The 17,048-nt window shown below is 36.4% G+C and overlaps 1 long non-coding RNA gene across 1 annotated transcript in view; it reads left to right on the top strand.

Moving 5' to 3' along the window:
- The first annotated feature begins 568 nt into the window (after positions 1–568).
- The window catches only part of LOC112654815 (uncharacterized), a 29,502-nt gene continuing 13,022 nt past the window's right edge, over positions 569–17,048 (top strand). Inside the window, exon 1 of the long non-coding RNA XR_003133390.3 lies at positions 569–673. This is a non-coding gene — a long non-coding RNA (uncharacterized LOC112654815). The remainder of the gene's footprint in view (positions 674–17,048) is intronic.

Raw genomic sequence — 17,048 nt, 5'->3', positions numbered from 1 at the left:
CTTTTGCATGTCTTCTGGCTTGAGCATGTGTGTATCTATGTGTGTGAGAGAAAGAGAGTATGTATGTGAATGTGTGTGTGAATATGTGATGAACATGTGGGTGTATGTGCATGCATGTGAGTGTATGTATGTGTGCACATGTGTGTGTATGTGTTTCAGCCAGAATCAATAAGATATAGTCATACTTAAACCACTGTCTCAAGGCCCTAAAGTAAGATAGGTGTGAGAGAGACTGAAATATTGTTCATAAAAGTTCAAGTCTTTATTAGTGTCTTTTTATAAGTTGAGGAAATAAAACTCTACCAGAAAAACATCATTTCATTTCTCCACTGGCTGCGAGAACAGAATTGCACAGCTTCTCCCATATGCTGCCAACTGTCCCATTATGGTAGAGCTCAAGAAACCAGGTATTTAATACCTATTGTGTGCCAGGCAATGTGTATGTAAAGATGATAAGACATGGTTCCTGCCTGTGAGGCCTGAAGTCTACTGGGCCTACAGATACACGAATAAATAACTATAATGTAATGTGATAAGTGAAATGACATCAGTGTAATCAAGGGGTTATGAGATCATAGAGAAACCATTCTTAACCCAGCCTAAGAGTGAAGGCTATGTCTCTGGAACCTCCTAAAGAAGCTTCATGCAAGAACTGTGTTTTAATGGACATGTGGTAAATTTCTATGGACATTTATTCCTCATTAGAGCCTTTCTTTTAATAACATAATTTGTAAGAATGCTCGTTACTAAGATTCTTTTTCAACTGTGGTGTGCTGATGGGTTTTTCCCACTTTTTTTTTCCTGTGTTCCAATCTTGCCATGTTTGGATGACACAACCTATATATGTGATAGCATGATGCTACTTTTTTTTTTTTTTAAATCAGCTTTACAAATGGAAAGCTGTAGTAAGTGCAAATAAGGTCATTGTCATAAGACAAATCAAGATTCTTACTGTATGATTGAGATTGAGAATGTCGCTAAATGACTTGTCCAAGGCCACACAGTAAGTGGGTGGTCAAACCAGCTTTGGAAATGAGAAATTCTTAATTCCTGGTGGGGTATATTACCAGGCCACAAATGAATGGAAGAGCTAAGTGATATTTATGGCTGGTGAGGATGAAAACCTCAAGAGGGTTGGATGATCATTCAAAAGAGTGGATATTTCTCTGTACTTATTTATACCTTGTGGGGTTGAAAACTGGGATGGCCATTCCACAATAACCATCTGCTGGCTTCATTTTTGCGAAAAGCGTTTTTTTTCCAGTGTCACTAAACGTCTCTGTGAAAGCCATCTTAGAAAGCACTGATGTATGTGACATTTTCAAAACTTTGGGAAATGTTTAGGTTATTTCCAGCTTGTGATTATAGCCGGGAGCCTGTTTGGGGAGATCTGAAACAGCAACGCAAAAAGAGCCTGGGGCTCTGAGGAGACAGCCGGGTTTGTGTTCTGGCTCAGATACTCAGTAACTGTGCAGGTCACAGGCTCCTCCAGAGAGCTTCAGTTTCTTATTCTGTTATGTAAGGATTAGACTATGAAGTGCCTGATTTCACTGTTACAAATTCTGTTTTCTTTTATTGGATCCCTACTGATCAATTCTAGACCAACTGAAGCTCTTCGTAGGCTGGACATAAGTAATAAAACTTGCTTGTGTCAATATTATAATGCTAATTTACAGAGACATTCGCTGCTCCTTCCTGATGAGAGGAACTTAGGTTTGCATGACTAGTTTTCCTATTAGGAGATGGTTCCTTAAACCGTAGGCATGCACTGCACTGTAACTAGCATGCTTAGAGTTCATTCTCTTTTAGATGACTTTTATGTCATGCCTTGACCAGTGTGCACTGATTCATGGTGTACAGGATAAGTAGAAATTAAGATAGAGTCATTGTGACTTTTCCAGAGAAGTACTTGTCAACTGGAGTTTTAAAAAAAAAAATCTATAAGACTCAGGCCAACATCAGACAATGTTGTAGAATCCAGTAGAAAACTTCTAAATTCATTCTACAGAATACTAAAGCCAGAAACTGTCGAAGAGCGGTGCTTGGTGAGATAAATGTGCTCTGTATCATAGGTACAATAAAAAGTGGTAGAGCCCACTGATTTGGTGATGTTCTTATTTTAAGGGAATGGGTGAAGAAGGAGCCAGGATGAGGCAGACGCTGCTGATCAGCCTCCTTGTTATCCTATTTAAACCTCACAACAATGAGAGGCATGTATCATTATATCTGTTCAACCCAGAGAAAGCTGAGACCCAGGGAGGCTTAGGGATTCACCCAGGATCCTCCAGTTAGTAGGTAACGAAGAAAGGGGTCAACCTTTGTTCTTCTGACTTTAAGCTCTAGCTCCTTCTGTGAGCTTCCTGGCCTCACTCCATATCCCCTGCTTATCAACTGTAGAAGGCTGTGCTCAATTCAAGTTAAAGTCCAGATTAGATTATTGAAGTGCATTTTCTCCTCTTATTTAGAAGCGAGGCTTTTCTGTTTCTTCTTCTGTCAAGGCTCAGTGTCCCTCACATTGTTAGGCTGTGAAAGGACCACCCCTGATATGTTGACAAGAAATCAGCTTCTAATCTGCAACACTTCTTTATATGGCTTGTCAGCTCAGAGTTCCTACCAAAGAAGTATTTCACAACTGGCCTGGCCACCTTATCACATTCCAAGCAGAGTGCAGGCCTTCGTGGGCTGCAATACTTGGAAACCCTTACAGTGATAAGTTATTTACTTTTTATTTTAACGCCACCAGTACTTATTCCCTTCCCTCCCCCCCACTCCCCACCCCCTTCAAAGAAGCCAGATTATTTTCTGTCATATACCAGAGGTCATTTTGCATTGGGTTACAATATCAAATAAATCACAGCATCCAGCACCTTATTGTTCCAGCTCACCCTTAGGCACACACAGAAAACAGGAAGAGCACGCTTGGTCATTTTAGGTGGCACACCAGTGGGCCAACTATGAAAGGAATTTTTCATTTGATTTACATCCCAAGACTGTTTTGTGAAATTTGGATGAATTTTATCTCTGAGCTTAAATGAAAGGCCCCTGGTTTTGTTCTTTCCTTCTCTCCTGCAGAAGACTCTGCTTCTCCTGTAAGCTATCCAGTGTGTGCCTGAAAAAGATTAAGATGGTCTGCAGGGCGGGAGACTTTTCATCAGAATTTATTACTGTTCAAAGCTGCTATAAAGGCTTTCATTTAACCCTGGCCTTTGTATTTCCATCCATGAAAATTGTTCATACCATGACCAATCTGATGCATTGTCAGTGTTCTTCATGGAATATTCCAAACAAGACCACAGTGAACCAACTCCTCGGTGGGAGGAAAAGGGGAAGATACTGGGGCAGTCAAAAAAACTAAAGTTTGCTTTAATACTTTGTGGTATTTTCTATCCAGGTCATAGCTCCCTTAGGCAAGGACTGATGGAAACTCTGTTTTGACAGTTCAAAGAATACCTTGGATAGATACTCCCCCACCCTGTGGATTCATACAATGAAACAAAATTTCAATTAGACACAAGGAAAAGAATGGCTCTAAAATGTAGTCTTTTGTCTCCATTGAAAACCCAACACCTGCCAATTACAAGAGCCAATCTAATTTGTTGTATTTGTATTTTTCTTTCATTAAGTAAAAAATCTTTTTTAGCATCCATCAGAGCTGTGTTCTAAGAAAAAAGAATTGAATACACCCATACCCTCTTTATAATTCCTTGATTTAAAACATTTCTATATGCATTAAACACACACATTTACAGTACATGGTATTCAAATAATCTCCAAATACAGGAAGAAAGAAGGCAGGAAGGAAAAAAAAGTTCTTGAAAACAGATAACAAATCTAAAGAGGAACTGGTTCTACATTCGTCTTAAGACGTAATTTCTTTAATACTATAGATCAGAAAAGGATTAAAGATGAGAATCTATAACTGAGTCCTGCGTACACAGACACTTGGAATTTGTAGTCAATTTCTGTAACTATACTGAGGCCACAATTCTAATGACTTAAATGCTAACAATAAAACCTTGAAAAAAATCTGCATTTTAAAAGCATGCACTGTAAATCACACAGGGAAGGGAGTAATGCGAACAGGAATTGGAATGTGGGCCCAGGGAGAGCCAGAGGCATTATTTGCTTCAGGTTGTGTAGATACCAGTCTTACTGGGAGGGTCTGGAGAATGTACCCTTTTAGTTTGCAGCTTGGGCCCTGACCTCATGCTTATTAGATCCTTTGGGGATCACTTTTGATCTAGCTCCCAGCACCCTAAAAGAAATTTGTTGCTGTTACTTCAGTTGCTCTAGGAGATGGTTAGTGATTTAAGTTACGTTCCTGCTGATAAAGGGCCGTGGCAGCTTTTAGTAATTATTAACTTTATAAAAATCTTCCCTGACCCTCACCACCTCCAATCAACTTACTTACTCTGACTCATTAAAATAAAAAAAAGAAAAATATCAGTCTGAGTTACCATAGTAGTCCCCTTCTCTTCATAACAGCATGTGTGCTCCTGCATCCAGTGAGTCTATGTGGTCCGCTGGACCTGGGATGGGTCATTTTTGATAGTTTTTAATTCAGTGCCTAGCAGAGTATCTGGCACCAAACAGCTTGAAATGAACGTAAACATTTCCAGCTTTTGCTATGAACTGCCGAACTGCTTTCTGACAAGATAATCAAGTGGCAACAGAACTTCATATTACTTGAAACAGAAACAAAAAGAAAAACCAACCAACCCGCCAAACAAAAAAACACTGAAAACTTGCTCATGTAATGGAGGTAGAGAAAAAATCTCATTATTTCCATATACTAGGGTTGCTTTTTTTTTTTTTTTTAAACACATTTATTGGCAACTTAGTCTTCTATTTTGTGTGAATTCCATGTCCTTATCTGTAGTCCCCTTCTCCATTGGGTTGTCCATCTTTTCCTTTTTGAGTCATAAGAGGTCTTACTTACTATCTTAAGAATTTTAAACTACTTACAGCACAAAATATTGCAGATATGTTTTCCCATTTTGTCTATAGTTTTTTTTTTTTTTTTTTTTTTTGCTACGTGTCTCTCAGATACTTGTTCATTTGAGATGGATTGAATTATGACTTGTACCATGCCTCTTGCTTCATGAAAAACAGTCAGTGTGGCTCCCCCTCAGCCTCAGTGAGTTGGGTGAACCTTTCCTACTGGTACCTATAAGTCAGGAATTACAGAATCATATAACTCAAAGTTTCAAAGTGAACGTTTGTATTATTTTCCTATTCTTTGTATGTTCTACAATATATCTTCCATTTACAAAAATACTTTTGTTAAGTGGAACTCCGTGGAGGAAACACTAAAAAAATTATGGCTTATTGTCCTTTTCTCCCCCTGGCATTATTATCACCAGTGTACAAAAACAAACATAACTTGCTTTTAGGAAGCAAATTGCTCCATATTCAACCTTTTAGGTCCTTTCTTATTTAGTTAATATCAGAAATTATGTGACATCTATAACGAAAATGTATTTCTTCTGGTCCAGCATCCTGACTCAGCTGCCATGTCAAATATCTTCGGTGTCTAGAACAATCCAACATCCTTCTGAATGTTATTTACTTTGACCGACTTATGTTAGTAGTCTTGAAAGTCAAACATTGTTAACGAATCAGCCAGAGCCTCCTTCACAGAATTCTAGGCAGAGAAAGATATTTTCCTCTGGGTTATTTCTGAAACAGAAAGGGAAACGTCTATACCTACAATTTGTTACTATAATCTATAATTTTTAGCATCAGTGTATAGATTAACTCTATGGGCCATTTCACTATTGATACTGATCATGAATTCAGCATTATTCTTGTCTAATGAGATTTTTCACCTTCAACTTTGGTACAATAATTTTTGACAAATTTTAGATCTTCAACATTGTTGTCTATGAATCTTAATATATATATGTATATAACTAATATATTAAAATTAGATGGATAAAAAGGTGTGGTGCTGGCTTCCTCTCAATTGCTGACATTTTATGAGATATAAAGTATTTCTAGTGCTCTCCTTAAGTTCTATTTAGTACAATTAGCTCTATTATATTTGTAGAAGAAAGAACACATTTCTTATTTTTCTAAGTCAGATTGAATCTGGAGTGGTATCCTTTCAAGGATCAGAAGAAAATCCACTCGCAGACATTTGACTGGGTCCTTCTGAGGTATCCTGGCCAGAAAACTAATATGTCACATTATCTAGACGAATTGGAAAGGTTCTTGTCAATGTGCTTGAACTGACTGTTTCAGGCTCCTTGCAGGTGGCTCGCATGGCCCAGCAAAATCATGTGACCCCTTGCTTAAAGTCAAGCTTAGGCCTTAAGATTCATAAGGTGAACATTTAGTGATGAGTTCTGCTCATTACAGCAAAGCCTAGGGATGCGATGTCCTTTCACGAGAGGCAGTACGACATGGAAGTGATGGGTTGAGGGAACAAGGGAAATTGTATATGGGATAAAGAAGTGAAAGTCAAAATGCCATTATCCTTCTTGTGAAACACAGGGTGGGGTTGAGTGGTTGGCAAGGCCATGGAAAACAGTTTGGATTTTATTCTAAATGGGAAGACATTAGAAGGTATGAAGCAAATAAATATGATCTAATTTGTGTTTTAAAAGACCTCTTCTAGGTCATATCTTACAGAATTAAAAATATGAATCTGTAAATATATTTGCACAAGGATGTTCACTGTGACATGGTTTGTAATAGCAAAAAAGAAAGAAAAAAGAAAAAGAAAGAAAGAAAGAAAGAAAGGCAAAGAAAAAAGAAAACAATCTAATAGTTTATCAATAATGGTTAATGAATTAGAACATATTCATATTATAGAATACCATGTAGTTACTAAAAATAACCAAGTAAGACTCTGTACCTCATCTGGAAATGTTTTAATTATGTATTACAGACAAAAGAAAAGCAAGTTGCATCCTAGTATGTATAGCATAATTTTATTTTGTTGCAGACATGTATGTCTGAGTCATTGAATAAATTTAGAAAAATGGGGGGAAATGCACACTGAGCTATCATGGTTATTTCTGGCTAATGCGTACTTCTAAATAATGACACAAAAGTTGGCTGAAAGAGAAATTTCACTCAAATTTAAGATACTTTGTGATCTTCCCAAATATTTTAATTCCTGAATTCTTATTTGAAATCGTCTAAAGTGAAAAAAAAGAAAGAGAAATGCTTAAAAAGTCTCTTACTACAAATAGAACTTATCTTGAACAATATAATTCTCGTCCAAATTACCTAATTACTCACGTAATACCTCAGGGTAGATTCAAGATATGTTAGAACACACCCTCCTGAAGCATTAGTTAGCAGTTATATATTCAAGTCAGTGTCTCCAAAACTAGTATCTTACCTGAGGAGGGAGCAGGTTTCTGGTGTGATTATTGCTTTTCTTTGTTTTATTTCCCTTGAAAAATATTTGAGAAAGACAGGATTTTCTCTTGCATTCATATTTACCGAGGGCCCAATGCAGCGATTTCCGTATACCTTCCAGCTTACGGATTGTGATGGGCATGTGGGTTTGGGCTGCTTGGCATCTAATCCTACCTGGTTAGGAAGATCCTTCATCTTGTGAGATCTTAGGGGCGCGTAAAACTCCTTAACTCCCTGTGCTGAGAAACAGACTCCAGGGCCATCCTGCTTGATAAGGCATGTCAGCAACTCTGCAAAACAGCTGGGCAACCACGGGAGGTAGTGAAGTTCTTTCTCAGTTTCCTCCTCCCTAACCTGGAGGTAAAGCCGGCTCCTTCCTTACAGAGTTGCTGTGAGGCTTACCTGAGTCAATAATGACCAGTGTGACACAGGTAAGTGCTAAGGAAGTGCTACACTCCTATATCAACGCAGCACAGGGCCTTGTGAAGTCTGTGTGGTGCACCAGCGTCAGGGTGCACCGAGGTGCAGGTCGGTGCTCCCACTGCGTTCCCACAGAAGCCCCAGGCAGCACACCTGGTTGGAGTGATGGTTTTATTAGCTGGCATTCAGACTTAAAAATTGACTTTAATTTTTATTAAATCTATACACGCACATGGTTTGAATAATCCTGTTGTTCTACATTTTGTAATAATAAAAAATATAAAAAACAAAATAATAATTACAAACCCCACAGTGTTCTGCCCACATTGGCTCCTCATTTTCCACCCCTTAATGGCAACCCCTTTCAAGTCTTTTGTTAAATAACATGCTTAGATTGCTAGTCCTTGACGTTTCAATGCGAAGTGTTGCCACTATGGAAAATGAGGATTTAGCGCTTTTTTTTTTCTTCTTTTTTTAAAGCCAATCCTTCTCCTCACCACAACTCCCACATCTTCTAGGCCTTCAAATTTAGCTATGCTTTGGTTTCGAGCAATGTTATGTGTTTGCATTATTATGACCATGTAAATATTTTTCAGAGCTGAGCAAGGGTATATTCTGTGACTCCTTCCTCTTCTCCTCTCCTTCTTTTCCTTGAAAACCTTATCCTGGAGCTAATAAATGTCATGGTTTTTTATTTGCTTGGTTTTCTATAGTCTTCTTATTAATTCATCCTCACATTCTTCCCCATGTGCTAAACCTTCTCTCCCTGTGTTCCAAAATTACAGTTCTATCAGCTTCCTTTTGTGACCTTCTCTAGTCAGGGTATGTGAGCCTATTCCTGGACAGCTCTCATTCAGGGCAATCCTTCGTGCCATTCTAGGTATAAACTTTCACCTTTTCTTAGTCTGATCCCGTTTCCTGGATTTCTGATCTTCTTACTTCTTCATGCTATCTGCAAAGCTTCTTCACCCAGTAGCTTCCTGAGAAAAGGTGCATGGAAACAAGTCTGAAATACTGTATATCTGAACATTTCTTTCTTGTACCTGACAATTAAAACCTACAGTTTGGCGGTAGAGAGAATAGCTTCTTGCATACTTTTGAAAGGTTGCTCCTTTGACTTTTTGTTTCCTGTCTTGCTTTGATAAATGTGGACTCTGTCTGATTTCTGATACTTTTGTGTGTGACTTGTCACATTTCCCCCTGCCCTAACCCTCAGCAAGGAGACTTTTAAGATATTCCCTTTCTGCCTGGTATTCTAAAAGTATTTTGATATAAGTCTATTTTTATCCATTGACTGAGTATACAGTGGTCTCTTTGAGTTGGGAATCTAATGTCTTTCAGTTCTGAGAAATTTTCTTGAATTATTTCTTTGGTGATTCACGCTTCTTGATTTTCTCTACTCTTTCTGAAACTCAGGTCGTTCAGTTCTTGAGCCTCTCGACCCATTTCTTAAATTTGTTATCTCTTCTCTCCTCTAATCCAGTAACCTACTTCAAGTTATGCTTGTATATTTTCAAGTAGAGTTTACATACAATAAAATTCATCCTTTTAAAGTATATAGATTTAGGATTTTGACAAATGTATTACAGTCAGGTAACTACCACCTAACAGAAGATAGAATTGTTTTGTGCTTGCCTTTTTCCTCTTAACAGAACACACACATCAGGAGTTTATTCTTTTTTATTGCTAAGTAGTGCCATTCCATTGTATAGCTGCACCACATTTTATCAGCTGATAGATATTTCAGTTATTCCCATTTTTAGTTACTTGGCATGCAGGCTTTTCAATGAAGACATATTTTCATTAAATTCCAAAGAGTAGAAATGGGAGGTCATATGGTTAGGATAGATTCATCTTTCAAACCAATTTCCAAAATGAATGTACCATTTTGCATTCCCAGTAGCATGAGAAATCTAGTTTCGCCTCATCCTCACAACTCTTGCATTGTGATTCTTTTAAAATTTAACCATTCTAGGGGGTATATTTGAAATCTCATTTTTTTAAAAAAATTGTTTTCCTGACGACATTATTGAGCATATTTTCATCATAATTTTTATGTTTCTTTTTGTGAGCTGTCTTCAAATATTTTGCTGCCCCCTTTTTTGGATTATTTGTCTTGTTATTGAATTGTATGAGCTCTTTATATATTTAGATACAAGTCTTATGTCAGATAGGAGTTTTACAAATATTTTCCCTCAGATTGTGTCTTGTTTTGTAATTTTCTTAACAGTACCCTTTAAAAAGTTTTAAATTTTTATAAAGTTCAATTTATAATTTTTAAAATATTTTGTGTTTTTCTTTGATATCTAATTTAAGAAAAATTTTACCAATCCCAAATTCATAAAGATTTTCTCCTAAGTTTTGTCCTAGAATTTTCCTAGTTTTAGCCATTATGTCTGGTTTATGATCATGTCAAGTTAATTTTTGTATGCAACATGAGGTGATAGTTGAGGTTCATTTGTTTTGGCATACAAATATTCAAGTGTTCCAGAACTATTTGTTGAAAAGATTTTCTTCTCTTCACTGAATTACCTTGATAGTATTGTTAAATATCATATGCCATATATACATAAGTCTGTTTTTTTTTTTTTTTTACCTTTATGCCTATTCTTATTCCAATACCACATCATCTTGATTGAGGTAGATTTATAGAAAATCTTGAAATCAGGTAATGTGAGTGCTCCAAATTTTTCCTACGTTTTCAAATTTGTTTTGGGTCTTCCAAACATTTGCATTTTCATATAAATTTCAGATTCAATTTATTGATAGGATTTTGATTGGAATTATATAAAGTCTGTGGGTTAATATGGATAAATTATATTAATATTCAGCCTTCTGATATATCTTTTTATCTATTTAGGTCTTTAAAAAATTCTCTCAGCAATGTTTTAGTGTATAGGTCTTCATATATTTTGTTAAATGAATAACTAAGTAATTAATGCTTTTGTAATTTTTAAATTTTCAGTTTTCAACTGTGCATTTCTATGAACATTCACATATCAGTTATATAGCAATACATATGGAAATGTTTTTTCCTCTTGGGATATATCTAAGGGGAGATTGTTGAAACAGTTGGCAGATGCATGTTTAACCTTTTAAGATTTTTATGTGTTGACTTTTTTTATCCTACTGTCATGCCAAACTCTTCTATAAATTCTAGAAGTATCTTTTCTAAATTTCATAAGATTTTCTACACATACAGTCATGTCATTGGCAATTAATGATAGTTTTTCTTCTTCCTAATTTGTATGCCTTTTCTTTCTCTTTTACTGTATGATGTTAAATAGAAGTGGTAAGAATGAAAATCCTGTTTCTGTGTCTACTTACCAATCCAGGAGGAAGGCATCCAATTTTTAAAACAAATTCAATTTCTTTAATACATACACTGGTAGTCTATTTTTTCTTGAGTGAGCTTGATAGTGTGCAATTTTCAAAAAAAATTTATCGTTCATTTACATTGTTAAAATTATTATCAATAAAACATATATAATATTCTTTTTAAACTTCTGTAGGATCTGTAGAGATGTTACACCTCTCATTCTTGATTTGATAAATTATGTCTTCTCTGTGCTTTTCCTGATCAGTCTGGCTGAAAGTTTATTGATTTTATTGAATTTTTCAGAGTCTGTTTTGTTTATTCTATTGATTTTTTTCTATTATTTGTCCCTTTTCTATTTCATCTTATCTCTATTATTTCTATCTATTTACTTTGTTTTAAGTTGGCTCTTTTTTTTTCTAGTTTCTTGAGATGGAAACTTATGATTTTAGGCCTTTCAAATCTTCTGATATAGACGTTAAAATTATACATTTCCCTCCAGTGTAATGGCTGTATCTTTTGCCTTCCACATATTTTGATACAGTCTGCTTTTATTTACATCCAGTTCAAAATGCAATCTGATTTCTTTTTTTGTTTCTTCTTCAATCAAAAGCTATTTTGAAGCTTAACTTCTGAATATTTGGGGAATTTTCAGATTTAAAAAAACTTAGTTGAAGTACAGTTGACATCTTATATTAGTTGCAGGTGTACAACTAGTGATCTGAGAGTTATGTACATTATGAGATGCTCACTGCAATAGCTATAGTTATCATCTGTCATCATACAAAGTTATTATAATATTGTTGACTATACCTATGCTGTACTTTTCATCCCTGTGACTTATTTATTCTATAACTGGATTTGTACCTCTTAATCTCTTTCAACCTATTTCATTTATTCTTCTCAGATTTTAAAAATTATTGATTGCTAATTTAATCCCATTACATGAGAGAACATACTTTGTATAATTTTATTTAAAAGTTTTTTAATGATTTGTTTCATTGCACAAAATATGGTCTATCTTCATGAATAGGCCATTTGCATTAGAAAAAATATGTGTTCTATATGGACTTTGGTTGGAGTGTTTTATAATTATTAGATCAAATTGCTTAATAGTGTTGTTAAAATCTTTTATATCCTTATTCATATTTTTGTCTACTTGTTTTATCAACTACTAAGAAAAAAGTATTAAAAAGCCCAAATGTAATTGTGTATTTATTTAGTTTTTGAGTTCTACCACATTTTTTTCTTCATGCATTTTTTTTAAAAAAGATTTTATTTATTTATTAGAGAGTGAGAGAGAAAGTGATTGAGGGGAGGGGCAGGAGGGAGAAGCAGACTCCCTGCTGAGCAGTGAGCCCAACTCAGGGTTAGATCCTGGGGCTCAGTCTCAGGACCTTGAAATCATGACCTGAGCTGAAGGTAGACACTTAACCAACTAAGCCACCTGGGGGCCCCTCTTCATGCATTTTAAAGTCCTGTTATTAGGCACATACATATTTAGGATTATGTCTTCTTAATAAACTGATCTGAATATGCCTTTTTCATGGTAGTAGTGTCTTGTAGGAATCATTTATCTGATATTAATAAAGCAAATAAACTTTCTTTTGAATAGTCTTTGTAGTCTTAGTCTTCTGATCGTCTTTCCCTATTCTTTTCTTTTTAACCTTTGTTTCTATATTTAAAGGAGGTTTTGTTAGACAGTATATAGTTAGACATCTGACTTTCAACTAGACTGGTCTTAAAGACCAATGTTATCTTGGTTATCTTTTTGCTGCCCTCAGCATGTAGTGCAGTGTTTTTCAATGTTGAATGTGAATTGAGGAATGGAATAGCAGGAAGTAGATAATCACAGTGGACAGTGCTGAGCCATGTAGCATAATAGAATGTGTGTATGAGTTGGTTCAATTTTCCCTTTCCATGAAAATGTATTTGTTAGGCATTCAATTATGGCCAGAGCATATTTAGGAATAATTAATGGAGAGAGTGTATTTGGCTTTGAACATTGATAACTTTATTCCTATTCAGTTAACATGGCTTCCATTACTTTTTTTTTTCTTAATTGTTTAAAACAATTAAAACATTTTTCAGTTTCAGCCCTCAGGGATTGTCAGAAATAAATTTAATTTATTTCTGGACCTTGAAGAAAATGTCTTTTATTATTGGGTAATGGGTAATGGGGAGGAATTACGCTTTAATATCTTTAAAAAATAAAAGAAGGGAAAACATAAAATGTAATAAAGTAAAACATTTGGAATTATTTCATACACTCTATTCTATTTTCTCAATTACATTAAATTAAATACTTTTTTGGGCTATGAAGACTCTAAGAAATGTGTTCTATATAATCTCCATAGTCCTTTTTAGTAGATCACTTATAAATTATCTAAGTTTCTTAAAAGGCAGAAATAATTTCAGAAGTCATCTAATAATTCTAAATTTAAACAGTGGACATAATTAATGGCATATCCTTTAAATAAGACAAGTGCAAACATAATTTGCTAAATATTCACATGATTGAAAATTAATTTTTAAAAACTCAGGTAGATGATGTGCAATGTCAACTAAAGCATTGTGAGCCTGGGCATGTGCCAGAGCATATAGATGTTAACTACACATTTGTGTGCAGCCAACAGCCATGTTGAGCTGTTATTACTAGAGAAAATTATCTATAGTCAGGCTGTGTCCCAAGAAGCTACAGAAGGTAGCATTTATGACATTAGGAAGTTGTATCAAAGTTCAGCATCTAGCTCTGAGACTGACAAGCTTTGAAAGTTGATTTTATGTATACTCTGAGAACTGATCCTTCTCTTTAGAGAAGATTCATGACACTTGTTTCAAACCCAAGAGGCTATTTAATGAATTGGCAATGACAGGAATAGTCATAGGAATCACAGCACTCCTAGTCCATTTTCTTCCTGTGGTCAGATTTTATTAGAAACCAAATTATAACCTTAAAGCACTTTACATTGAGAAATTACTCTTACAAGGACCAGAAATACTGTAAATCAGACCAGAATTTCTGGTAATATGGCAGATGAAGCTGACATGAACACCCCTTCTTATTCCATTTATTTGATAATATGAAACAGAATAACAACAGAAGTCCTACAAAACCAAGCACAAGAGAAAGAGAAACCCCCAGATGCCAGAAATAAATAAGGAATGCAATGCCAGAAACTATAAGACCTAAGGCATACTGCTAAATATTTATGTAAAAACTGGTCTAGGACCAGTGGGGTTCCAGCAGATGCAAAGACAAAACCACTCCTTAAAAATGTTTTCACAACCCTTGGTGCACAGGACTCATGCCTGACAAGAAAAGCAACGACCTTTACTGAAGATAATGCACTCACCATAAAAAGTCACCAAGTACTTGAGGAAACAAACCAAGTATTTTTAAGAATATTAATCATATTGGGAACGCTCCTACTCTGCTGTAGAGAATTTACAACTGTATAGCTCCCTGTTTCTTGCAACATCAAAGGGATGTGGCCAGTTCAAGGGAGGGGTCATAGTGGGCAACAGAGATCAGGAAGAATGGGGGCTCCTTGATGAACTCAGATTTACTTGAGTAACCCCCTCAAATATTTTCCCACCAACACATCAGGACATGTTAGTTCATTGCCAACATGCCTCTGGGTATGGCTTTATCAGGGACTTTAAACGGTTTGATTGGAAAAATAAGAAACCATGATATAGAGAAGGAAGATTCTGGGCAATCATGTAGAGAATGTGAAAAATGGGTAGACAGAAAAGTAAGAATGGATGATGAGAGTAGGTAGTGTATCTCAGCAAACTAAAAGTATGTGGGACATGCTCTTATCCTCTGCCAACCTTTTTGTGAATCATAAAGTTACCTTATTGGGATGCTTGGGTGGCTCCGTGGTTGAGCGTCTGCCTTGGGCTCAGGGCGTGACCCCGGGATCCGGAATCAAGTCCCACATTGGGGCTCCTTGCATGGAGCCTGCTTCTCCCTTTGCCTCTGTCTCTGCCTCTCTCCCTCCCTCCCTCTGCCCTTTTTTGTGTTTGTTTGCATTTTGGATTTTATAATTCTCCCCTCCCCAACTCTGAAAAAGCATTATGCTAACTTATATGGGCCCTACGTGGTTATTTGTGTGTGTGTGTGTGTGTGTGTGTGTGTGTGTTTGTCCCGAGTTGCAAAAGACTATTTATAACAAAATACTCTTTTGTGACCTCATCTGTTTAGTTTTCTTGCCAAATGTTGCTCTTCAGAGTAGATATTTCTATAGAAAATGTTCAAAGTAAGAGACAGTGTATTAAAATTGAATTATGGCCTCGTAGATATTAAAAACATTGAAGGCCAACATGGATGGAATATGGTACCAAATTGTATTAAACTCAGAGAAGGAATAGTAGTTGATTTGAAGTCACATTAAATAGGACGGAGCAAAGAGAACCCTTTGTAAGCCTAGTGCATGAATTCGATTCAACACATGCCACCATCTTCAAATAACACTTATTAAGTACACAAGTGTTTGAGGTCTGTACTCTGTTTATTAACAGAAAAAAAGACATATGTTTTAAAGAAGATGTGAGGTGTTCCTGTGCTTTTGTCATTTAAGTGATACGCCTGTGAGGTGTAAATGAAATTTTATTGATAAAACACTTCTTCATTCATTTACTTCATATGAGATTTCATACCCATCTGATCCCTCTCCTCCACAAGTCAGACTACAGCAAGACTGGAATCATAGGCGTGCATAAAATCCCCGCCGGCTGGGTCTGTGCTGTGTTCCCAGGCACACTGAACAAGCTGTTTACAATGAGTAGCCATTTGGAAAGCAGAGCAGAGCCTCTCACTATATCTCACAGAATGGCCCCAGTTGCCCCAAGCCATGCCTGTGTTGCTCACACAGTACACTCTTTATAAGTCCAGAGACGGAATTTCAATGAGGAGTACTGAGGTATGTTTTTCCAAAAGTGGCATCTGGCTCAAGGATTGGTTACGTGAATGGCCTAGCAGCTGGTTATACCTGTGGTTTCTGCTAATTAGCCTGAGGTGGTGTTGGCTGCCTCCTTGGGCTTTCAGAATACATCCAACCTTTCGTCATCATTACAACTCTAAAGATGGCCTAAATGTGTGTGTGGTAAAGTCCGGGGGCCTTTGAACTTGGTGTGGATACCTGTCTTATTGTGGACAGTGTGGATATTTATTCCCTGGCCTACACTTATCCACTAATGATGGGTCAAGTCATTTGGATTTCAAATACAGTAATAATTAATCCTGAGGAAGTTTAGCCTAAGTACAGGTTTCCTTTCCTTTAGAACCTTAGGAACAACTGTTTCTCCCCAAAGCGGGCAAATGTTTTCTTAAAAAATTAAAAATACTTCTATATCCATCTGTCTCTGTCATGCTTCTTTATTCTGTATTTATCTCTGTGGATACAGAACTGCTCTGGACATTTGAGGGATGTATATGTTTGTGTGTGGGTGCATGTATATTTATAAACAGGGTTTTTACTATAAGGGGAAAAGAAGATTCCTGGTAGAACTGTGGCCGGAAGGGCCCACTTCCAGCAGTAAAGGCCTTTGGACCACACAGACAACAGCCTCGTCCAGTCCTCCTCCCCATTTCTCTCTTCTATTCAGGAGAGGACCAATGTACAGGACCAATGTCTCTCAAACTAGAGTATAACCACACCCCTTCTCTCTCTTTCTGGGGCCTCTGTGCGTCTGAGAGCTGGCAGCCTAGCCAGATAAATGCTGTCTTAAAACATAGAGCATAGAAGCAGAAGTCTGAAGACTTGGTTCTATTTCCAGATCTATCCTTGAACAAAAGAGATGCTTAGGTACAAATCCCGTCAATCCCTCTACTCTGTTCCCAGTTGATTCAAAATGGTGATAAATAAATCGTATTTGCATGCATCTTGATTCACAGGGTCCATATGACTTTACCATGAAACTTTCTCAGGTAACA

This window comes from Canis lupus, chromosome 15 (assembly GCF_003254725.2).
Source record: "Canis lupus dingo isolate Sandy chromosome 15, ASM325472v2, whole genome shotgun sequence".
Classification (NCBI taxonomy): domain Eukaryota; kingdom Metazoa; phylum Chordata; class Mammalia; order Carnivora; family Canidae; genus Canis; species Canis lupus.
This window is presented reverse-complemented; position numbering and strand designations above follow the sequence as displayed.